This window comes from Gopherus flavomarginatus, chromosome 6, assembly GCF_025201925.1.
Source record: "Gopherus flavomarginatus isolate rGopFla2 chromosome 6, rGopFla2.mat.asm, whole genome shotgun sequence".
NCBI lineage: Eukaryota > Metazoa > Chordata > Testudines > Testudinidae > Gopherus > Gopherus flavomarginatus.
In genome coordinates, this window is record NC_066622.1 from 107,342,448 (window position 1) to 107,368,335 (window position 25,888).

The window sequence follows — 25,888 nt, forward strand, 5'->3', positions numbered from 1 at the left end:
GACAAGAACACATTATCAAAGTGCTCTACAAACTATCTTGGCTTCCCACATGATCTCAATATCAAATTCAGGGTCTTCAAAGCTTTTTATTGCCTGAGACTGAGCTCTCTCACATACCACTATTTAACAGTTCCCATGAGTATTGAGAGCAGCATATGGATCAAGAGGTGCTGCTATACTATGGAACACTGAATTTATCCCAGATTACTTGTATCATCAGTGCAGAACTCAGCACCGAGTTGATTACAGCAATGAGTACTTAGCAGGAAATTCTTATCTCTAACACCGTGATAAGCATATATATGGATGGATAAAATTGTGTGCGCCATAATTATTACCTCTCTGGATTAATTAAAAAAAAAAGCATTATACCTCAATCCTTTGGGTTTTTTTACATAACATACCCAAAAGGAAAGGGATTGCAAGTGGTGTCTGTCTTCCGCGTGTTACTGTACCCTTGGTGCCCATGAATTTAAATATGTATTACTGCTTTAAAGAATTTCTTGTTTTGTCTTGTCTCATTTTTTTTTAAACTCTGAGTGGAATCCTTCGTGGTTAATAAAGAAAATATAGAAAAACTTCTAATACAAAATTATACAAAAAACTCCCAAAGGACAACTGGTCTCTGACACAAAAATGAAAATTAATATTAGGAAATGTGATTAAATTCAGCAAGGAATTCCATCTATATAAGCTCACAAATAAATCCGTATTTGGGAAATACCTGGAAACAAGATGACTGTTAATAAAATATCTAATCAATCATTACATCACTACTAAAAAAACCCAGCAGTCAGCCTTGCTTCTAAAAACTTAAAACGGCATTTGCAAGGCAGAATGTTGATAACCTTTCAGGATAAAAACTTATTTAGAGCAACAACCAACATTACTACAATTACAAATTCATTTAATTCATTTGAAAATACTGTATATTTTTCTCTTAAATCTTGTTTTTCTATTTAGTCAATTATAAGATAAGGATGATTCTGTACTTGTTCCAGATAGGTTATTGTAGGTTTGCAGATTAAGAGAAGCAGCAGCTTAAATACTGTTGCAGTTCTTGGCACTATGGGATATGACTGATGTTCCTCCAAAACAAAACATGACTTCCGGAGCATTGCTGTATTCCAAATATTGGATACAGAAGCTCTCAAGAATATCTGTTTTGCTTTTTTATAAACTTCTGTGTGACTCCCTATATTAATTAAAATGGTTTAGCTGTTTCTCTTTTCATATTTTCTTTTTATCTCAGGTATTTAGTTTAGGACCTTAAGGAATGCAATTATTTTGCCAAATATCTAACAGCTGTTAATTGTGTAAAGTCCAGAACATTTTGAAACAAAAATAAGTCAAATATTAATTCTGTAGCCTAATATAGGATACTTTCTCTATAACTTGATCGTTGTCATAAAGATACAGCTTACTCAAACCTAAGGGTAAAACTGAAAGCATGCATAAATATGTTTCTTACTACTATATGGTTCTTACTTACTGTTATGGCCAAAACATGAAGGTTTATTCCTTTGAAATTTTGCAGAAATGTAGATTATTTGACATATATCCCAAAGTGCAACATAGTATTGACAAAATGTACATAATAGACTGAGCTTAAATTAGACTTGGTTGGTTGAATGGTAACAATATTATCTTGCTATAATATGACACTATCCTGAAATTATAACAGGCAATCTCTGTATAGTAAAATACTATGCACAGCACTAGTGTGGCATTCCTATTATGTACAGACTTGATTTGTTATCAGTTTTTTTTAACCAAGGAAGAATGGGAGATAACCAGGATCCTTCAGACTGCAGTTCTCCCTAGAAAATGTCTTGAAAAATCATTTTAAATAATTTTTTGAGAACATGAAAACTTCACAAAACACAGTTCTGTCAAGGGTTAACAACGGAGCTGCATGGGAACCACAAATTTCTATTTTGTGGGAAATTCCATGATTTTGCAGTTTGTCTCATTCCAAGTAGGAATTAAAACAAAGAATTTCAAAATCTCCAACAAAATTTCCAAATTAAATGTTTTGATAAAAATCTAAATGTTGTGTTCTGACATTTAAAAATTGTAATAGAAAATAAAAGACATTTCAAAACAAAAAGTAATTTCAAAATGAAAAATCAAAATATTCAATTCCAAAAATGTTGAGACAGAATTATTTGACTTTATCTATATGCTTCGTTTCCCTCCCCAAAGAAAAAACAAAATTTCATGAAAATCAACATATTCCCATTGGAAGTTTGTTTTCAACAAAACAGCATTTTCCAAATAAAAAAAAATTCAATCAGAAAATTTATGAGTTCTAGTTTTAACAATAGCATCTTACATTTCATCTTGAAGCAATTTACAAATTCTTAGAGCCAAGAATTGTTTCTCTCACCACTAAACTCATCACCTCTGGGATAGAACATGATTTGTCTAACACTATACCCTGGTAGTAGTTTGAGGCAGGAAGTGAAAGCTACAGGAAACACATTTCAGGGGGAATTTAGACAAAGAAAGTAATTACGAGATGAGAAGTTGACCAAGCCAACACCGTTGTAATCCTTACACTTTCAAGAAGTGCCATGAGACCCTGATGACCAGATGCAATCAAGATCTCGGTTTTATATCTTGTCCAGAAAAATAGCATCTCAATATCACCTCTTGGAGAACACGTTCAGTAATGACTTGGAAGAAAGAATACCATTTGCTCAAAAATCGACATCTTTTTCTGAAGGACCATGTATTTTCCCAGAGTTCTTTCATCAGAGCACAGCTGGAGGCAGTAGTGCTGCATAGTTGTATTAACAATATTCTTTGCAAAGTTATGTCCTACCACCTTTTCCTTGATTTTTTCCCCCAAATAAATCAAACCTTATAAGTACTGCTTACTAAAAACAGCAGAAAACTACCAAAAAAATTGCCATTTCATATCAAAAATTAAAATAATGCTGCTAAGTTTTTAAGACAACAAAGAAATGTATTGATAAAAATCTTTACAAAAAACTGATTTTAAAATTGGAAATGGGAACATTTCTAATTAAGATTCCACAAACTTTGCCTCACATTCTCACCAACCATGTCCATTTAATACCAAAATGGCATGTCTCTAACATCTAATGTTCCCCAAAATTTCTCTGTTTGACTGAAAGTAAGAATGAAAAAATGACAGGAAAGACGTACCACCTTTTTTTCAGAAGGTTAGATGTGAAATCAAAAATAGGCTTATAACAAAAACTGCTTCACTAACAATTTTAGATTAATTCTATTGACTCCATAACACCTCACATACTGTGTGACTGAGGCCTTGTCTACACTACAGAGTTTATCGATAAAAGTCAGCTCTCATCAACAAAACAGAGCAGGTGCAGACACTATAATGCTCCTTACTAAAAATATAGAGCTATACCTATCTTGTAGAACTGGAAGGGACCCTGAAGGGTCATTGAGTCCAGACCCCTGCATTCACTAGCAGGACCAAGTATTGATTTTTGCCCCAGATCCCCAAGTGGCCCCCCAAGGACTGAACTCACAACCCTGGGTTTAACAGGCCAATGCTCAAACCACTGAGCTATTCCTCTCCCACTCCTTCCTTTTGTCCTCCTTCCGCTGACAAAACTCTCCTGCTTTGCTGACCAAATAAAACCACCTCAATAAGAGGCGCAGAGCTTTTTGTGGTAAAGTTATTTCGACAAAGTGTCAGTGTAGACACTGAGCTTGGTTACATCACTGTAAATGGCCTCCAGGAGGTATCCAACAATGCCCATCCTGATTGCTCTGGTCAATAATGCAGGAGAGGAGAGCTCTGGTAAGTGATCTTTTTAAGTTGTTGTTGTTCAGTTATATGAGGTAGAGCTGCCTTTTGGTTTGAATAGTCTAGAAGTGGGTCAAGGGATAGAAATGTACAAGACAAGTTGTGTTTGCATGTGCTTCACATTCCCTCGTGCAGCTAAGCAGTGCATCGAAACAAGGAGTTAACGCACACAGAGATTTCATGGGAATCCTCCAGAGAGATCTCTAGGAAACTTTCCTGGAGGTACTTGCCAATTCTCTGCCGAATTTTCCCTGGCAGAGCTGCTTTGATCCATCTCCATTGTATGAAACTTTCCTGCACCAATCGGCAATCACTTGTGCAGGGACCAAAGTGGCACACAAGTGAGCAACATAGGCACCTCATCTCAAGCCACATGCATGCAGCAGATGCACCCTTGCTTACCCTCAAGGAGTGAGATATCAGTTTTAATGACTCCAACCTGTGCAAAATGGTAGCAGAATTTACAATATTGTCCCCAGTTGCCTGCAGTGATCCTGTTTAAAAAAAAACAGAGACCCTTTGCTGTGCATGCACTAACAATCATAGTTCTGTTTATTGTTTCTTATGCTTCTCCAGATGTGGCCTTCAGTGAAACCCCCCACTTACTGGTGGAGCATCTCCACCAGATAAGGAAGTGACCAAGAAGTAGCAAGGAGGTCATGTTTCGAGAGGTGCTCCAATCCTCAGAGGCCTAAAGACAAGAACACAGGGTGTGGAGATAGACTTTAAAAGAAAATTATAAAATAGACAGGTAGGATAGAAGAGAGAGTCAGAAGCAAATTTTAACAGGCCACGAGAAGATGATAAAAGTGATAGAGAAGCAAATGGAGATGTTAAAGTCCCTAATCACGCTGCAAGCAGAATTCATGCATGCTCAGCCTCCCTTCTTCCCACACATTCCTTGCAACTTCCCGGCCTGTCTCACTTCACCCCTTTGGACAGCTTCCACAATGATAACTGGAGTAATACATAGCTATAAGAGCCTACACTGCCCTTCATTGTTATTCCCTTCCTACCAAGCCTTTTGTGTATGTTGTTAGTTGGTATTTAATAAAAACATACTCTTTGAAAGATAATCCATCATTTGTCTCCTACACACTATGGTTTCTGCTGCAATTAATCTGTGGCAATTTGATCTTTTTCTGAGTACAAATAATAGTCAGGAATCAAACTTTAAATGCAAGGCAGCTAGTTAACAAAGCATGGCAAAGGGCTTTATAGAATGACACATTAATGGATCTCATTGTCAAAATGCTGCCTCAAAACTTTCCTGATTCAAATAGCCACCCTGTTGTACTCCTCTAATAGCCCTGGTATCTGGCTGCTCAAAATCAGCCACCAGGCAATCCACCTCCTCATTCCATTTTGGGGGAAACTTTTCACCCATAGCTTCACAAATGCTATGGAGCACACAGCAGGCTTCTATGACCATGGGAATATTTTCCTCATTTAGGTCTAGCCTGCCATACCACAGCACCAGCATGCTTTTAATCTGCCAAAGGGACATTCTACAGTCATTCTGCAACTGCTCATCCTATTGTTGAAGCGCTCTTTTCTGCTGTCCAGGTTTCCTGTGTAAGGCTTCATAAGCCACGGGAGAAAGGGGCATGCTGGGTCTCCCAGGAACACTATGGGCATTTCAGCATCCCCCACTGGAATCTTCTAGTATGGACAGAAAGTCCCTGCTTGCAGTGTTTTGTACAGGACAGTGTTGCTGGAAATGTGTGCATCTTGCACCTTCCCGAATCACCCCACATTTATGTCAATGTAACGGCTATGGTGATCCACAAGCACCTGCAAAAGAGAAGTACCCATTTCTACTGATGTACTCCATCGCAAGATGGTCTGGGGCCAAAACTGGGATATGTGCATAAACACTGACTCTGTGGGTGCTCCGGGGCTCAGGCACCCACAGAAAAAAAATAGTGGGTGCTCAGCACCCAGGAACCAGAGCTTGAGTGTGGAATGTGACGAGTTCTGTGCTAACAACTTCTGCTCTTGGGGCAGGGAGTTTGTTTATGGACAGAGGCAGGGTGATTAAGATAAGAAAAAGCTTGTCATTAAATTAAATTAAGGATTGTTAGATGATCCTGAAAGCATTCCCAGACATTCCAGTTAAAAGACAGAAAACCAAGGGAAGGAATAAATGGTCCATTTTCAGAATGGAGAGAAGTAAAATAGCGGTGTCCCCGAGGGGCTTGTACTGGGATCAGTTGGTTCGACATATTCATAAGTGATCTGCAAAAAGGAGTAAACAGTGAGGTGGCAAAGTTTGCAAATGATACAAAATTACTCAAGATAGTTAAGTCCAAAACAAACGGCAAAGAATTACAAAGGGATCTCACAAAACTGGGAGACTTGGAAACAAATTGGCAGATGAAATTCAATGTTAAATGCAAAATAATGCACATGGCAGAATATAATCCCAACCATACATACAAAATGATGGTGCCTAAATTAGCTGTTACCCATCAAAAGATCATCCTGGAGTAATCTGCAGTACTCTGGAAGTACTATGTTTCCAGAGTACGGCAAACTGAATCCTCCTCACTGTGCTTGTATCATCCTGAACTCACTCTCCAGCTTCAGACAACTTCAAAATTATCTCCAGTTACCAATGGGACAGATGCAACTGAGTAATGTAGCTGTCCTTAACGTGCATCAAGACAATACCAGGGAATTAGATGTGAATCAAATTGCTGACAGTTTCATCCAGAAAGCTACAGTGAGACATTTCTTTAAACTGATATGCTAGTGAAGGTGATTGCAATGATTTTAATATATTGTAATTTATTGTAACATAATGATGTAGTTCATAACAACGTAATCATTATTAAAATAGTAAAGATACCAATAATAGACACATTCAATAAGTAGAATATGAAATAAGTGTATAAATATGATGAAATAACATCCCTCCCAACATTGGCAAAGTACCCCCCCGAACACATACACCTCTTCAAAAGCACCCACCAGCAAAAACAAATCAGTGCCTATGGATATGTGTGCCATCTATCGCCCCACTGCAGTTAGGGAATACCATTGCCACAAAGCCATCCACTATTTCACACACGTTGCCAAGAGTCAAGTCTTTCATAGCAGGATGCGATTAATGGCCCTGCACACTTGCGTTAACGCAGCCCCAGCAGTGAACTTCCCGACTCCAAACTGATTTGTGACTGACTGGTAGCAGTCTGGAGTTGCTGATTCCACATAGCAATCGCCACGTGCTTCTCCACCAAGAGGGCTGCTCTCATTTTGGTATCCTTGTGTTGAATGCTTGGGCGAGCTCCACACACTGTTCCAGAAAGGTGGCTTTCCGCATCTGAAAGTTCTGCAGCCACTGCACATCATCCCAGACCTGCATAATGATGCAATCTCACCACTCAGTGCTTGTTTCCCAAACTCGCAAGTGATGGTCCACCCTGTGCAGCTGCTCTGGTGTTGTTTCTTTCCATAGCACACAGCAGGTCAGGCACTTGTGATTCCTGTTCAGATTGGGTGCTCATGATATACTGCACAAGAAGCCACAATGTGCTCGTAACAATGACCACAACAGTAGAGAGCAGTGCATGATCCATCCTGTCAGAGAGAGATGGTGGGTGCACAGTAAACAGAGACCATTGAAAAATGCCACAAAACACAGTCGGAAGCCCATTATGGGACAGAAAATACTGCATCATGGAACACTGAGCCTGCACCAATGGTGCACTGTGAATCCACTCTGCCTTCCCCCAACTCCTAGCTGTAGAATGTGGCAAGCAGCCAGTCAGATAGCTACCACAGTGCACTGCTCTCTCTGTCAATGCTAGATGCATTCTGCCAACAGGAGAGTTGTGCGAACATGCACAAGTGATGTAATTATACCAGTTTTTAATTGTCAGGGTAACTTGCATTGATAAAATTCTATAGTGTAGATAAGGCCTGAGATGAAAATGACCTGATTTTAGAGGTGGCTAAACAATAGGGCTTCGAATGGGAACCACAGGTACTCAGCCACTGCTGGAAAATCAGGCCATAAGTGAGGCTGTCTCTACACTGCCACTTTCAGCACTAAAACTTTAGTCGTTCAGGGGGTGTGAAAAAACACACCCAAGTGACAACATTTTTCACACTGAAAAGCGCCAGTATACACAGTACTTTATTGCTGGGAGCACGGCTCGTTCAGGGTGGTTATTTATCATCACCGGGAGAGCTCTCCCGCAGCGATAAAGTGTGACTACACTGCCCATGTCACAGCACGGCCACACTAACATGGGCAGTGTAGACATACCCAAACTGTTGATTTTGTTTCCAGCATACATTGTAAAACTTGTAAGGTCAACACAAATGTACAGAAACTGTTGGATGAATTTATGAGTCAAATTTGCCAACATTCACAACGTTCTACAGATAAATAACCCTACATCTCAAGTGTTAAGAAATTGGACAATGCAAATATCTATCAATCTTCAAAAGTTGACCGCATACCTGATCTTTCCAGGGCACTCTTTACTACTCTCAACTACAGCAGCTAAATAAATATAACACTTTGCTCATGCTTTTTGTTACTGAAAAGTCATATTGAAATTGTTATAGGGATGGAAAATTAGGAAATAAAATAGAAAAAATCCAAAGATGAAAAAGGCAAAGGATGTGTGAAAAGCACAGTTTGGAATCATATAAAAATTTTCCCTGTCCAAGCAATTAGGGCAGGAAAATCTTGCAGCAATTTTGAAAGATACTGGACACACTGGCCCCAATCCAGCAAACCACTTAAGCATGAGCTTAACTTTAAGCATGTGAGTACTCCTAGTAGTTTCAGTGCTTTGCTGAACTGAGGCCAGAGTGCTCAGTATCGTGCAAGATTGAGCCAGTGCTGGCTGGCTTGTCTCCTAAAGCATAAGCACTTACATCCCTAATATATTTATGCTCTCTTATGTAACTTGATGTTTTCATTATCCATATAAATGTCTAATCCTTTTCTGAGTCCAAGAGCTTAGCAGGATTCAATGGTATCTTGTTCCACAGTGTGATTATGAATTGTATAAAAGAATCCTTTTAACCAACTTTAGATGTATTGCCTTTCAATCTAATTGTATACCTTGCTCTTGCATTATGAAAAGGATAAATAAGAGCTCCTGATTTATCTTTTCTGTGAAATCTATTTTGTATACAACTCAATCATGTCTCTTTCTGTCTAAACTAACCAGTTTCAGTCTTTTCAATTTCCTTTGTTTACCATAAGAACATAAGAACAGCCGTACTGGGTCAGACCAAAGGTCCATCTAGCCCAGTATCTGTCTACCGACAGTGGCCAATGCCAGGTGCCCCAGAGGGAGTGAAGCTAACAGGCAATGATCAAGTGATCTCTCTCCTGCCATCCATCTCCATCCTCTGATGAACAGAGGCTAGGGACACCATTCTCTACCCTTCCTGGCTAATAACCATTTATGGACTTAGCCACCATGAATTTATCCAGTTCCCTTTTAAACACTGTTATAGTCCCAGCCTTCACAACCTCCTCAGGTAAGGAGTTCCACAAGCTGACTGTGCGCTGTGTGAAGAAGAACTTCCTTTTATTTGTTTTAAACCTGCTACCTATTAATTTCATTTGGTGACCCCTAGTTCTTGTATTATGGGAATGAGTAAATAACTTTTCCTTATCCACTTTCTCCACATCACTCATGATTTTATATACCTCTATCATATCCCCCCTTAGTCTCCTCTTTTCCAAGCTGAAGAGGCCTAGCCTCTTTAATCTTTCCTCGTATGGGACCCTCTCCAAACTCCTAATCATTTTAGTTGCCCTTTTCTGAACCTTTTCTAGTGCTAGAATATCATTTTTGAGGTGAGGAGGCCACATCTGTACACAGTATTTGAGATGTGGGCGTACCATGGATTTATAGAAGAGCAATAATATATTCTCAGTCTTATTCTCTATCCCCTTTTTAATGATTCCTAACATCCTGTTTGCTTTTTGGACTGCCTCTGCGCACTGCGTGGACATCTTCAGAGAACTATCCACGATGACGCCAAGATCTTTCTCCTGACTCCGTTGTAGCTAAATTAGCCCCCATTTATTAGCCATTTATTGCCAGATTCTGCATCACTTCTATTCCTAAATTTTCAATATGGAGACACCGTAACTGAACACAGTATTCCAAATGAGGTATGTCATCTCTTTAGACTATATTATTTTCAGCATTATTTCCCATCCTCTTCTTTAGGCACACAACACGTTCTGCCTGCCACTGCTTACTGAGCAGAGGTTTTCATTGAGGTGTCTACAATGGTAGTGAGTAGAGGCAGAAAGCAAGTCTAAGAGGAAAAAAAAGAGTTCAGGAGAGTTGGCAGTCTTTTAAAGAGATAATTAAGGGCACTAGAGTAAACTACACCAATGCATAGGAAAAATAGGAAGCATGATAATAAACATGCTTGAATCAGGTGTGAGCGTAAGGAAAGAGACTCCCTAACACACTTGTTCTGCTTTCATCCATCAAACAAAGGATGCCTGACCTTGGCAGGGATTGTGATCCTGGTATTCATGTTGTCTCTGGTGAGTAAACAGACTGAAGCCAAGCCTTTAAGCAATATACGTGGAAGCTGGCAAACGGAGGCCATATCTTGTAATTAAGGCAGATCTTGACCAATGTTCCCTCTAATTTTTCCCATCCATGTGAGGAATGAATTTTGTTATGTGCACCAATATGGAGGTGATGTGTGGTGGGGGTTGGGCCAAGGGATTCGGCGCGTGGGAAGAGGCTCAGGGCTAGGGCAGAGGGGTGGGGAGCAGAGAGCGAGGGCTCCAGCTGGTGGTGTGGGCTCTGGGGTGGAGCTGGGAATGAAGGGTTTGGGGTGAAGACTGCCCTGGGGCTGCGGTGGGGAGAAAGGGCGGGGGGAGGGAGGTTTCTTCTCTCCCCGCCGAAGCCCCGGGGCTGGAGGTGGGGAGAATGAGGTGTCTGGCCCTCCACAACTGCCCCGGAGTTGGGGGAGTTGCTGCAAGCTCGCCCCATCACCACCCCCCATCTCACTCCACTGCCATCTTCCAGGTCCAACTATGGCCATGCCCCTGAGTGCAGTGTGTACGCCTGCGCGGCTCTACTAATTAATTAGTAGCCTCCTGTGCAGCCACGCACTGTAGAGGGAATGCAAACTCTGACTGCGGTTGATTTGTTTTATCAAGTTGCTCATTACCTGGAATATTTCCATTGAGAGGTAGGCTCTTGCTATAGTTGAGTCTAGGTCACTCCTATAAAGTCTATGGTCTTTGTGGGAGATAAAGTTGTTTGTAACTCTGAAATGTTCCTTGTGGCACCTTATAGACTAACAGACGTTTTGGAGCATAGTCTGTTAGTCTATAAGGTGCCACAGGATTCTTTGCTGCTTTTACAGATCCAGACTAACACGGCTACCCCTCTGATATCTGAAATGTTCATAACTCTGAACACAACGTTATGGCTGTTCTTTCAAAAGTTTGCAGCTGAACATTGACTTAATACAGCTTTGAAACTTTACTATGCAGAAGAAAAATGCTGCTTTCCCTTTGTTAAACGTAAACTACTAAACAAATACAGTAATGTGTGTGTTTGTTTTTTTGGTAGAGGTGGTGGGGTGGGGGTTCTGCTGCTGCCTGATTGCATACTTCTGGTTCCAAATGCGGTGTGTGGCTGACTGCTCAGTTCGTAACTCTGGTGTTCGTAACTCTGAGGTTCTACTGTAAACCTATTGTTGTATACCAACATGGTACAAAATCAGAGAAATAAAACATTATAAAACTACAGCCACACAACAGTTGGTTGATGCTGTAAATATTTTGGATTATGATAAATTAGTAAATACTGATGCAAGAGACTTACGTGAATACTGTATCTGCAATGTTTCCAGATCATCTCTGTGGTGCATAGCTAATAAATGGGTAACCAGGACTAATTTGCTTAGTACAGGAAAACTAGTTCTCATTTTCTACTTTTTGTGATAGTATTCTCAGTATACTTTGAGACACTGAATCTGTTCCTATTTGTTTGTTTGGACTTCAGCTGTTGGGTTCACAGGGTTCACATGAATAATTATAAGATCATTTTGGATAGTACTTAGGGGCCAGGAAATTCTGTGTTTTCATGATTGAATTGTTTAATAGTCTTTTAGGTCAGGCTACAGAACATGATTTCATGAAACAAAATAAATCTGTTCTATAAAGAGACATTTTCCATTCTAAGGGTTTTTTTTAATTAACTAGAAATAGAAAAAGTACCATCCTTTGCCCAAACTAACATTACAATATCAACAGCCTCAGATAAATTTTTAGTGCTGGTGTATTTTGACAAAATTATCATGAATTTCCCACTTATCACTTTGGATTACCAATAACCAGAAAGAATTTTAAAAAAATCTTACCCTTCCAAAAAATCCCATTTTTCCTTTGAATTTATGAGAGTGGAAATTCATGTTTAAAGTTAAAATGGTTTACTGCTGCCAGATTTCAATATTTAAAGGAACTATGTCCCGGTATTTCATTTCCAGTTTTACATTTAGTCCCTTTAAAGCTGAATGTTATAGTGACAAATGAGCTTGTGATGCTATTTAAGAGTTTGGGGTGTATTTTTTATTTTTACATTTCAAAACTAAGAAAAGAAACAAGTTCAGCATTAAATACAGGTTTCAAATACTAACAGAACTGTAGGAATAACTTTATATATACTGAAACCTGCACTAAGTACCACATTTATTTATTTATTTTTACTCAGCCCTCAATGAATTAGAATTTTTTCCCCTTTTTTAAAGCATAAATATCTGGCATGAGCATCCTTACAATTCTAATACTCAGCCTTCAAAGCAGTTGAAAAGTGGGCCTAAATGTCTTCATCTTCTTAGGGCCCTTTTTATTTAGAGATGGATTTAGCAAGACATTGAGCACTCTGGCCAACCACTTAAGAACATGCTTACTTTAAGTATATGATTAATTCAATGTTTGCCAGTAATTATTTAATTTCTGCAAAAATACAAGTAATAATCCCCATCTCATATAGGGGAGTATGCTGTGCAAATTGTTTGTTTGTACAGTACTTGGAACATAAATATCAATACAAGTGCCAAGTGTTTTTCTATATTGTAACATCAATAACATTTGTGTCAGATTATGATCTACTTCCAAAAGGAGTATGAGTATTGGAGTGTTCCAGCTGGAAAGAGAGCAGCTGGGAGCAGGTAGTGAAAACACTAGTCTCCTAAAGAAAGGAATGATTACTTACTCTAACTGTACATCTTCAAGATGTGATGCAGACATGTATTCCAGGTAGGTGTATGCGTGCGCTGAAGCTGGAGACTTTTGTCTAGCAGTACCTGTAAAGGGGCGACACTCGTGCTTCATGTCAGTAGTTATACGAGACAGCACTGCCACAACCCCACTCTGTTCCTTCACATCGAACATCCTGGGGAAAACTCCAATGTAGAGGGGACGGAGGGTATGGTATGGAATACACATCTGCATCACATCTCAAAGAACCAGTTACAATAAGTAACTGTTTCTTCTTCGTGTATCGGCCAACCTCTGAGCTCGAGCGTTTCCCCCTGTGAGACCTATCCCTTTTCCTGGGGTGGTCTCACTGTCTCGGGGGAAAGAGCTGCACAAAGGGATGCTGCTGCTGCACCCTGTAGTGGAGTCTCTGCACAGGTGGCGTGTACCCCTCCAAGGTAGCCCTGGAACCTTTAAAGGAATGCAGTATGTCATCTGTCTTGCCTGAAAACGTTCTGCCATCAAAAGGCAAGTCCTCAATAGGATGCTGGACATTCAATGAAATGCCAGAGCTTTGCAGTCAGAAAGCCCTCCTCATAGTAACTGCAGGCCTTCACACTGGCCAAAGTGTCCACCTTTCTACCTAAAAGGTCCAGCTGCTTAGAGTCTCTGTCCTTGGGTATGGGTGTGGGTCTGCCCTGTCGAGCTCTGTCATTCACCGCCGTTACAGCCAGCGACCTTGGGACCACATGGGAATAGAATCATAGAATCGTAGCACTGGAAGGGACTAAGTATTATCCAGACCAGCAGTTCTCAAACTTTAGCAACACGAGGACCGTCATTTTGATTTAAAAATTTTCAGGGACCCACAAGTTCCTCCAGTTAGCCCTAGCGCCACCCCCTCTGAGGCCACACCCCTGCCCTATCCCGTCTCTGAGGCCACACCCGCAGCTCACTCCATCCCCACTCCCTCCGTTGCTTGATCTCTCCCATCCTCACTCACCTTCACCAGGCTGGGGCAGGGGTTTGGGGTGCAGGAGGAGATGCGGGCTGTGGGAGGGAGTTTGGGTGCAGGCTCTGGGCTGGGGCAGGGGTGCAGGAGAAGGTGTGGGCTCCAGCCGGGTGGCACTTATCTTGGGAGGCTCCCGAAAGTGACTGGCACATCCCTCTGGCAGTGGCTCCTAGGGGAGGTGGCAAGGTACCGCCCCCACAGCTCCTATTGGCTGCATTTCCTGGACAAGAGGAGCTGTGGAGTCAGGGCAGGGGCAGCGCATGGAGACCTTCTACCCCTCTTCCTGCCAGGGGCCGCAGGGACATTCCATCCACTTCCAGGAGCAGCACTGAGCAAGGGCAGATAGACCTGCCTTAACCCCACTGCACCGCTGGACTTTTAGCATGCAGGAGGCACTGGGAGGATAGGGAAGGAGTTGAGGGAGGGAGTGGGAGGAGTTGATGAGCAGGGCCCACAGACCCCTGGGAGTACCTTCGCAGACCCCAGTTTGAGAAATGCTGATCTAGACTATCACTGACAGACGTTTGTCTAACCTGCTCTTAAAAATCTCCCATGACCAAGATTTCACAATCTCCCTAAGTAATTTATTCCAGTGCTTAACTCAGAAAGCTTCCTGTCAGGGTAATGTCCAACCTAAACTGTCCTTTCTGCAATTTAAGCCCATTGCTTCTTGTCCTATCCTCCAAGGTTAAAAAGAACAATTTTTCTCCCCACTCCTCCTTGTAACAACCTTTTACGTACTTGAAAAAAAAAAGTGGTTACCTATCTTTTCATAACTGTTCTTCTTCGAGATGCGTTGTTCAAGTCCATTCCACATTAGGTGTGCACCAGCCGCATGCTCCAGCATCGAAAACTTTTCCCTTACCTGTACTCATCAGCCCAGCGAGGCTCCTGCCTGAGTGATGCCACTGCACTATGCATATATACCGCAGCTAGCCTGACTCCTTCCAGTTCCTTCTTGCCAGCGACTCTAACAGAGGGGTAGGAGGGCGGGTGGTGGAATGGACATGAACAACACATCTCGAAGAACAACAGTTACGAAAAGGTAGGTGAGCGTTTTTTTCTTCGAGTGCTTGTTCACATCCATTCCACATTAAGTGAATTACAAGTTACCTTCAGAGGAGGGCAGGAGTCACGGAGCAATTTATCGGAGGATCACCAAGCCAACTGCTGCGTCCTCAGGCCTGCTGGTTGATCGCGTAGAGGGTCGTAAAGGTATGCACTGATGATCAGGTGACTGCTCTGCAGATCTCCTGGATCGGGACCTGTGCCAGGAAAGCCGCTAAAGCTGCTTGTGTCCTGGTCGAGTGGGCCATGACCGGAACACCTGTGGGGTCATAACACGCCCGAATGCAGTCTGTAACCCAGAAGGAGATTCGCTGCACCAACACCGGGAGGCATCTCATCCTTTCTGTCATGGCCACGAACAGCTGCGTGGATTTACGGAAAGGCTTGGTGCACTCCAAGTAGAATGCCAACACTCAGCGGACATCCAGGGAACACAGACTGTGGTGACTCGGGTCCGCATGGGGTTTGGGAAAAAACACTGGAAGACAAATGACTTGGCCTAGACGGAATTGTGAGACCATCTTTGGGAGGAACTTGGGGTGTGGGCAGAGATGAACCTTGTCTTTATGAAATACTGTATATGGCAGCTCGGAGGCAAGTTCCCTCAGCTCAGATTCCCTTCTGGCTGAGGTAATGGCCACCAGGAATGCCACCTTCCAGGAAAGTGGAGGAGGGAGCAGGTAGCAACGGGCTCGAGCAGGGCTCCATGAGCTTAGAAAGGACTAAGTTGAAATTCCATGGGGGAGCTGGGGGGCATGAGTAAGGGAACACCTCCAGTCCTTTTAAGGAACTGCTCCACCACTGGGTGGGAGAACACCAAGCCCCCCGAAAACCCCGGGTGGAAGACAGAGATGGCCGCCAGATGCACCCTGATCAAGGACGGGGCCAGTCCCTGCCGCCTGAGGTGCAGTAGGTACTCTAGAATGGTCAGCACCAGAGCCCGGAATGGCTGGACCTGTTGGGGCCCACACCAGCACGAGAACTTTTTCTATTTGGCAAGGTATGTTGCCCTGGTAGAAGGCTTCCTACTACCAAGTAGAACCTGCTGCACAGGGAGGGAGCACTGGCCCTCCAAAGCGTTCAGTCACAGAGCCTCCTCGCTGTCAGATGCAGTGATTGCAGGTCGAGGTGGAGGAGCCGCCCTCCGTCCTGCGTGATGAGGTCCCAGTGTAGGGGCAGGGTTACTGGGGCTTCCATCGATAGCTCCAGGAGCATGGTGAATCAGTGTTGGCAGGGCCAGGCCGGGGCGATGAGGATGACCACCACCCCGTCCCTGCGCACCTTGAGCAGACCTTGTGCACCAGACGAAGCGGGGGAAAGGCATATTTTAATTCCCCTCCCCACGGAATCGTGAACACTGCTATTGAGCCCGGAATGCGGATCTGGAAGGAGCAGAACTGGGGGCACTGGGTGTTGCCCCTGGCGGCAAAAGAGGTCTACCCAGGGAAACCCCCACTTGCGGAAGAGCGAATACACAACGTCAGCTCTGAGCGTCCACTCATGCATGCAGTACGACTTGCTGAGGTGGTCCGCCAGTTCGTCCCCTGGGAGACGTGATGCCTCGAGGTGAATGGTGTGGGCTATGCAGAAGTTCCAGAGGAGAGCCTCGTGGCAGAGTGGCGAGGAGCAGGCTCCGCCCCGCTTATTTATGTAAAACATGGCGGTTGTGTTGTCCATCAGAACTGTCATGCTGTGACCACTCAAAGGATGCCTGGAGAAAGGTCGCTACAGCTTTGCCTTCATCCACCAGCACCGTAAACGCCTGTTGGGATATCTGCGGGAGGCTGCCCTTAAACTTCTCCACTACCATTCAGGAGTTGAAGTTATGCCTGTTGACGATGACCTGCTGGTTAGCAATCCTCAGCTGGAGGCCCCCTGAGGAATACACCTTCCTGCCAAACAGGACCAGGCGCTTCGCTTCCTCGGCCTTAGGGGCCAGGGCCTAGGGCCTGCTGGCCATGGGGCTTTTTCTCGTTTACCGCTGAGACTACCAGGGAACATGGGCTTGGGTGGCAAAACAAGACATCGTACCCTTTTGACGGGACAAAGTACTTGCGTTCCACACCTTTGGCTGTTGGGGCACTGGAGGCTAGGGTCTGCCATATAGTCTTATAGTTCGACTGTATGGTCTTAATAAGCGGAAGTGCTATTCTGGATGGACCCTCTGGGCTCAGAATGTCCACCATGGGGTTCTCCTGCACCACCGTCTCCTCGGCCTGTACCCTCAAGTTATGAGCAACCTTATGCAGTAGCTCTTGTGGTCTACTGGCGGAGGTCGTGATACCACTGTGTCTGTCACCGCTTCATCTGGGGACAACGAGTTCGGCAGCTGCTCCACTTCCTCCTGCTGGTCCCCTTGGTCCCCCTCCCCCAAAGGAAGGGCTTCCAGCTCGGGCCTGGACAGCTGACCCTAGAGAGGCACTGGACTCGGTGCCAGTTTCTCCTGTTTCTTGCTCCGCAACGGTGCAGGCGGTCTGGACACCATAGCTTCCCACATGGAAGAGTATCGGTGCGGGGACTGGTACCGGTGCACCAAGTAGCTGGCCCTGGAGGGAGCCCCTTGCCACTGCGGGTGGTAGGCCCAAGGAGTCCAGAAGGGCCAGTGTTCCAGCTGTCCCCACTGGGGTTGCCATCCAGCCAGGTGTTCTCTGCTGTCCGGTGCCCAGTGCGGGTAACTGTACCAGCACCCAATTCTGGCGATGCCGAGCACAAAGGCCATGGTGTTGCCCTCGATCTGTGCTGGCAGGAGGTCTACAAGCAGCTTCTTGCCGATCGGGACTGGGACCAGTATTGGTGCTCCCGAGACCTGGACTGGGACCGGTGACTTCCGGAAGCCTTCGGCGATGGTCGGCTCACCTTCTCCTGGTGCCAGTCTCTGGAGGGTGTCAGAGAGCATCGAGTCCCTTGCATCAACCCCGTGTGCTGACTTGTCTCCGGTACCAAGGTTTCCCTCTCTGTCAGAGGTAACAGAGTCCGCAGACTCAAAGCTCAACTGGGACCAACGCCGGGAGCGATGCCGGGATGGTGACCTCGAACCGCGCACCATTGCCAGTTTTCTCCTCGATGGCACTGCGGGCCCAGGTGCTAGCGGCTTCTCCCTGATTGGGAGAGGGCTCACCGCCGACAACCCGATGAGGTCCTTTTCCACCTCAAAAGATGTCAGGCGTGGAGGGCTGAACCAATATTCCCTTGACCCCATTGTCCTCACTGAGTTCACTTATGACCTGACTCAGAGGGATTTGTGGTGCCGGTACAATGTCCATCCCGCTCTTTCCGATGCCCGGGCCCTTAGATGGCACCGATCTCCTTTGTGGGGAACGTCCATACCCTTCTTTTGGTTTGGCCTTGGGCTGCACTGAGGAGGATGAGCGGTGCCGGGGCCTACTTTTCTCTGGGGCCAGCAGCTTGCGGTGCTTGTCTTGCATCAGGTCTCTTGATGACTCCGGGGCACTCCGCACCAAGGAGGCTGGAGCCAGCATCAGACGCTCTGGGCCCAATGGCTGCAGCGCTGCCTCCGTCAACAACTGCTTCAAGCGAAAATCTCTCGCTTTCTTTGTTCTAGGCTTACATCTCTCTGTTTGGTGTGCTTCCCCCAGGAAATGTGGACAGGAGTCGTGGAGGTCACTAACCGCATAGGCTTGCGGCACACAGAGCAAACCTTAAACCCGTGGGCCTGTGGCAAGCCCTGCAGCCCGGGGCGGGTGCTGGAAGCCTCCAAACACCTAATCTATCAAGTGCCCACAACAATAGAATGCTAACGAACTGATAGCAACTAAGTACTCTAAAGCTAAGGCATTGCTTCTCGAACGAGAGCAAGAGGTTGTTCCACAGACGGTAAAAAGGAACTGGAGGAGTTGGGCCAGAGGGGGTATATATGCACAGCGCAGTGGCGCCACTTAGGTGGGGGCCCGACGGGTACCGCTAAGGGAAAAGTTTCCTGACACTCATGCACGTGGCGCGCGCACACCTAATGTGGAATGGACGTGAACAAGCACTCGAAGAACAACTCTTATGTCCCCACTCAGTCTTCTCTTTTCCAGAATAAACAAATCCAATTTTTTTCAATCTTCCCTCAGAGGTTATATTTTCGAGACCTTTAATCATTTTTATTGCTCTTTTATTGCTCTTCGCTGGACTTTCTCCAATCTTTCTTGATATGTGGCACCCAGAACAGGACAGAATACTCCAGTGGAAGCCTAATCAGCACAGAGTAGATCAGAAGTATTGTAAGCAAGACGCAAGAAGTAATTCTCCTGCTAATACAGTCCAGAATGATGATCGCTTTTTTTTTTTTTTGGCAACAGTGTTACACTTTTGACTCATATGTAGCTTGTGGTCCACTATGACCTCCACGTCCCTTCCCGCAGTACTCTTTCCTAAGCAGTCATTTCCCATGTTGTATGCGTGCATCTGATTGTTCCTTCCTAAGTGGAACACTTTTCCTTTGTCCTTATTGAATTTCATCCTATTTATTTCGGACCATTTCTCCAGTTTGTCCAGATCATTTTGAATTTTAATCCTATCCACCAAAGTACTTGCAATCCTTCCCCTATCTTCCACAAACTTTATAAGTGTACTCTCTATGCCATTATCTAAATCACTGATAAAGATATTGACCAGAACGAGACCCAGAACTGATCCTTGAGGGACCTCACTTGTTATGCCCTTCCAGCTTGATTGTGAACCGCTGATAACTATGCTGGGAATGGTTTTTCAACCAGTTTTGCACCCCGCTTATAGTAGCTCCATCTAGGTTGCATTTCCCTAGTTTGTTTATGACAAGACCATGTGAGACAATATCAAAAGCCTTACTAAAGTCAAGAACCTCATATCCTGCACAGACACAAAACAGCGCTTCGCCAGGCGCTTGGCCACTGGTGGTCCTGTGGCCATTGTACCCCAAATGGCTCTTGTTGGTTCAAGACGTGCATCATTAATTGGGAGGGACACCCTCCTAGAGACAGAGTGCTGGAGAATGTCCACTAGTTTATGTATTATGCATAGTCTCCTGGAGAAACACTACAAAAGGTCCTGGTATGCCTTAAAGTCTTCTGGGATGGAAGGGGAAGACAAACCAGGCAGCACTGCATCATCCAGGGATGAGGCCCTTAATTGAGCCACAGCCGGGTCTTACTCCTAGGATAATGTATCCAGATGAGGAAACTCTGGAGGCTTTGCAGGAAAGGGAACCTTGGGTGCCTGGGCTTGCAGCTGATCCACAGCAATGAATATCAACCAGATGGGATCTCACCTTTGATTGGGACGAAGAATGAGGGCTCTGAGAGTCAAGAGCTTCCCACTGAGTCCTGGGGCCCACTCGTATGGGTACGGCATTGGTGGCCAGTAGGCACTGGTGCCAAGGCCTCCATCCCAGCCTCAGGGTACATGCCAACCCTTGCAGACTTACAGGTCCATTGGATCTCCTCAGGTGATGTGGAGTGGGAGGATGATGATCCTGACTCTGAACCACAAGAGCCCTGGGCCTCAGTGACACAGGCGGAGCAACTCCGGAGGAAGCCAAAGGGAAATTCCACCCACCAGTTGCCAATGACAGAGAACAGCTTTTGCACCTGCCACAGTACAAGAAGCGGCAGCACTTTGAGCCTAAGGAGGGCCTCAATACTGGGTGTGGCTGCATGGCCTGTTCAAGCAAATGCTGCTTGAAGCAAAGGTCTCACATCACCTGCGTCCTCTTTCTGAGTAAGCTACAGATCAAACCATACTATTCAAGGTGGACTTTGCCAAGACAGAGAAAGCACAGTGTGTGGGGGATCACTTTTCGGATTTGCCACTGGACACAAAAGGCAATGCTTGAACGTCGGTGAGGGCATGACTGGGGAGAACTACTGCTAACAATATATTCTATAACCTTTTTTTCTTTTAAACTAACTAACTAGGCTAAGAAAGGATGAAAAAACAGTTACCCACCTTTCATAACTGCTATTCTTTGAAATGTGTTGCTTGTGTCCATTCCAATTAGGTATGCATGCATCGCATGCACCGCAGCCAGAAGGTTTTTCCCCTAGCCACATCCTTCAGGTCGATCCGGGCACCCTGCGCGATCTCACCTTCATTGCACTGAATATACGGCCCTTCTGACCCATCACTACTTCAGTTCCTTCTTGCCGGATTGCTCCAACAAGGGGAGTAGGTGCGTAGGTATTGGAATGGACATGAACAACACATCGCAAAGAACAGTTACAAAAAGGTAGGTAACCATTTTTTTCTTGAGTGATTACTCATGTCAATTCCAATTAAGTAATTACCAAGCCTAAGTTTTGGAGATGGGGTCAAAGCTCAAAGGTTCGCAGACTAAAGCACCACCCTATCAAAGGCTGCAACATCTCTAACCTGATGCGTAATAGTATAATGTGAGGTAAAACTATGTATAGACGACCAAGTTGCAGCTCTGCAGATCTCTTGTGTCAGAACATGGGCCAGGAATGCTGCTAATCCTCCTCATGGTGAGCGCTGTCAGCAGAAGGGCTGCTACCTTCACCAGATCCTAGCAAACCCTGATACAGGATGTGATCCACAAAGAAATCCTTTGGCAGGAGACTGGAAGCCCTTTCATTCTGTCTGCTACTGTGATAAACAGCTGAATGGATTTCTGGAATGGTTTTGTTCATTCGATATAGAACATTAACGCCCAGCAAACGTCCAATGAGTGAAGTTTTTGCTCCTTGCTGCTTGAGTGGCTTAGGGTAGAAAACTGGGAGAAAAATATCCTAGTTAACATGAAACTGGGAGACAACCTTCGGGAGAAAAGCCGGATGCCGTCTGAGCTGAACTTTGTCCTTATAGAACACTGTGTAAGGAGGCTTGGACGATAGGGCCTTGAGCTCAGACGCCCTCCTGGCCGACGTTATTGCTACCAGAAACACCACCTTATATGAGAGGTACAGCAGAGAACATGTCTCCAGCAGTTTGAAAGATGGCCCCATTAGTCTGAAAAGGTCCAGATTAAGGTCCCAGGCTGGGACCGGCTGTCAACTGTGAGGGTAGAGTCTATTAAGGCCTGTTAGGAAATGACTAACCATGTGGTTGGCAAAGACTGACCGGCCCACCACGCCTGGATGGAAGGCAGATATGGTGGCCAAGCAAACCTTTACTGATGACATGGAAAGCCCTTGCTGTTTTAGGTAGAGAAGGTAGTCCAATATGATAGGTATGGACACAAGCGTTGGAGATGGTAGGTATTGCAAAGACCAAACTGTGACTCTCTTCCATTTGGCCAGATAGGTAGCCCTAATGGAGGGTTTCCTATTGCTAAGGAGGACTTCCCTGACTGGACCCGAACACATAAGCTCCATCCAGTTTAGCTGTAGAGCTTCCGTACCATGAGGTGAAGCGATTCAAGGTTCAGGTGCTGGAGGCAGCTGTGATCTTGGGTTGTCATGTCCAGAAGCAGTGATAAGATGATCACGGTTTCCACAGACATTTGCAGGAGAGATTTGTACCAGTGCTGGCGAGGTCAGGCTGGAGCTATCAATATCATTGAGGCCTCATACCTTCAGACCTTGAGGAGCACCTTGTGAATGAGAGGTATCGGAGGAAATGTGTACAGGAAGTGTTCCTTCCAGGGAAGGAGGACCGCGTCCATGATGGAGCCCAGGCTGTGATTCAGGATGGAGCAGAATTGCAGGCACTTCCTGTTGCGACACATGGTGAATAAGTCGATCTAGGAAACCCCCACTGTTGGAAGATGGTATTCACGACATCAGGCAAAGGGACCGTTTGTGGCCATGAAAGTACCTGCTGAGATAGTCCACCAACTCATGCTGTACGCCAGGGAGGTACGATGCTTCCAAGTGTATTGTGTGAACTATGCAAAAGTCTGAGGGCTTTCCAGCACAGGGAAGAGGAGCATGCACTCCCTGCCACATTTATATAAAACACTGCCATTGTATTGTCCGTCATGAACAATATGTATTTACCTTCCAGATGAACTTGGAATGTCTGGCATGCCAGACGATCCGCTCTCAGCTCTCTGATGATGTGAAGTCCTGAGATCTCCCAGGTGTACACTCCACCTCAATGCTGATGTGTCCATCACCAGCAAGAGAAACCTCTTCCACTGCCCCCAGCATTAGGAGCAAATACACCTCCTGTGTGAGGAGTTGCTTGTGAAAAGGGTCCCTGAAGAGGAATGGGGAGGGAGGGAGAACTAGAGGGAGTATCCCATTTCTACCACGTGGAGTACCCAGCAACCCAATGTAATTCAAGCACATGAAGGGTAGAAATTGGACACTCGGCATAAAAAGATGAAGTGGGATGGATACACCGTTCAGACTGATGTGTCGCCCCTGGGCGCACTTTCAAAAGTTCTGCTGCTGTCCAGAGGATTGTTTTGCCTGACCAGAGTGCAGGGCTGACAAAGGGTGAGGTTCTCTCTGTTATTTCTATTCCGCCTTCAAGAAAAATCCAGTCTGTTTGAGGATGGTAAAAATGAGGTGGGGGCTGCAGCTTGAAATGCCTCCGTTGAGTAGCCAGAGTGTGCAGGCCAAGGGACTTGAGGGTGATCCTCAAATCCTTGAGGCTATGAAGTCGCAAGCCCATTTTTTCTGAAAAGACGGTCAAGTCCTCAAAAGGGAGGTCCTGGATGGTTTGTTGGACCTCAAATGGTAGACCTGTAGCCAGGAGCTCCTTCTCATGGCTACCCCAGAGGCCATAGTGTGAGTGGCTGAGTCTGCAACATTAAGGCTGCCTGCAGCTAAGCCCAGGCAATGAGCTTGCCCTCCTCTAACAAGGAAGAGAACCCTGCCCTGGAGTCTTCCAGCAATAACTTACTAAATTTTTCCATCACTCTGCAGGAGTTGTAGCTGTACCTAATGAGGAAAGAGATGGAATAGATTTTTTTTTCCCCCAAAGAGGTCCAGCTTTTTGGCCTGCTGGTTTTTTCAGGGAGAGTCCAATAGCCTTGGTGCTCCCGTTCATTAGCCACTGCTACGACTTGGGAGTCCGGCAGGGGATGTGTGAAAATGTTCCTTAGAGGGAACGAAATATTTCTGCTCATTCCTCTTCGCCATTGGTGGTAAAGAAGCAGGGGTTTGCCACAGCATCTTGGTGGCATCTTGAATTGTTCTGATGAGCGGCAAGGCAACGTGGGAGGGACCAGAGGGAGTGAGAATGTCCACCATAGGGTCTGTGATCTCAACGACCTCCTCCGTCTGGATGCCCAGGTTCTGCACCACCCACCCCAGCAGCCGCTGGAGCACCCTATTGTCCTCCAGGATGGGGGCCATTGATGTTCCTGCCACCGCCTCATCAGGCGAGGATGAAGCCCTAGCTGGGAGTGGGTCCTGTTCCCAGTCCTCAGCACTGAGGGGATCATGCAATGCCTGGTCTTCTGGTGAGGTTGATGTCAGTGCTAGTGCAATGGGTGCTGGTGGTGCCAGTGCTGGCATGGCAGACACTAGGTCCTGCCTATGGTGAGGTTCCAGAGGCACATTTGAAGCTGAGGCCATTGACGCCAACCTAGAGTAGGACCTCTGGTTCTGATCTTGGTGGAACGCCCAGGGGGTCGATAAAGGGCACTGGGCAAGGGCCTGCCACTGACCAGGACACGGCACCGGGTGAGTCTGCTGCTGCCCACATCTGTTGGACCTGGATCACCTTCTCCTTCTGGATCTGTAGGGATTCCACTTAGAACTTTGAGGACTCGCTATACAAGGACCAGAGAGCAATGGTGCCCCACGATGCTGGGGAGCAGTGCCTGGAACTCAGGGACCGATGCAGTTCCCCTACTGGTCCGCTGGTGGGTTGCACCGGTGACCAGTGCCAAGGAGATGTCAACCAATATGGTAGCATTGCCGGTTTTCCTCTGGACGTCACTGAGGGTCTCACGGCTGCCACTGAGACTGAGCCTGGCATCCTGTCTCGCCTCGAAGGGAAAGGCAGCACAATAAAGGAGATAAGGTCTTTGGTGGCCTCGAATGCATGGAAGGCAACTGGAAATCGCGTTTCTCCTGGAGAGGGGAGTGCTGGGGGCCCAGACTTGACTGTTCCCATGCTGGGGCAGGAGCTGATGCGACCCTAGTCAGTCGAGCCGAACTCCCATGGCCCAATGCAGGTCTCATGGTGATGGGCTCCTTCTGCACAGGCCTGGGAGTGGGGGAGTGGCCCCTTTCATGTCTCCTGTTTTTGTGCAGCACCAGGGAGCGAGAATGGCACTGCCCACTGCTCTGTGTGGAACTGCTATGTGGGGACCCCTGCTTGTGCCAAGGGTCTCTGGCAGAGTCCTTCCTCGGCGTCGACTCACGCCTTGTCGGTGCTGGTGCACTGCGCACCAATACTGAGGGTGCTCAGTGTCAGCTCTGCTGAGCCAAGGTCCAAGTGGGGATGTTGAGCAGCCTCCATTAGCAGGATCTTGAGGTGCTGACCCCTCTTTTTTTTTTTTTTTGAGTCCTTGGACAATATCCACTGCAGATCTTGCAGCATTCTTTGATGGCTTTCCCCCAAACACTTCAAGCAGGAAGAGTGTGTGTGTGGGGGGTCACTTCTTGCCACAGACTTGTCATACGCTGCACAGGGCTTAAACCCTGGGGATTGAGGCATGCCCCAGTACCAGGGAAAGGGAGAAAAAGAGGGGAGTTACCTCCAATTGAAACTTATCCTAGCACTATACTAAATCTAACTATTTACAGGGCAAAAGTTCAAACTATTGGAGAAGTTGAGCTTGCAAAGCAAGAGCTACCAGCGTTCCAGCTAACCATCACAGGTGGTAAGAAGGAACTGAAGCGGCAGTGGGTCGTCAGGGCCCTATATTCAGCGCCATGAAAGCACGACC

At 45.7% G+C, this 25,888-nt stretch overlaps 1 protein-coding gene across 4 annotated transcripts in view; it reads right to left on the reverse strand.

The window, feature by feature from the left end:
* PLCE1 (phospholipase C epsilon 1) overlaps nucleotides 1-25,888 on the reverse strand; it is a 346,810-nt gene that overhangs the window by 182,720 nt on the left and 138,202 nt on the right. The gene's annotated exons all lie outside the window — the stretch shown is intronic.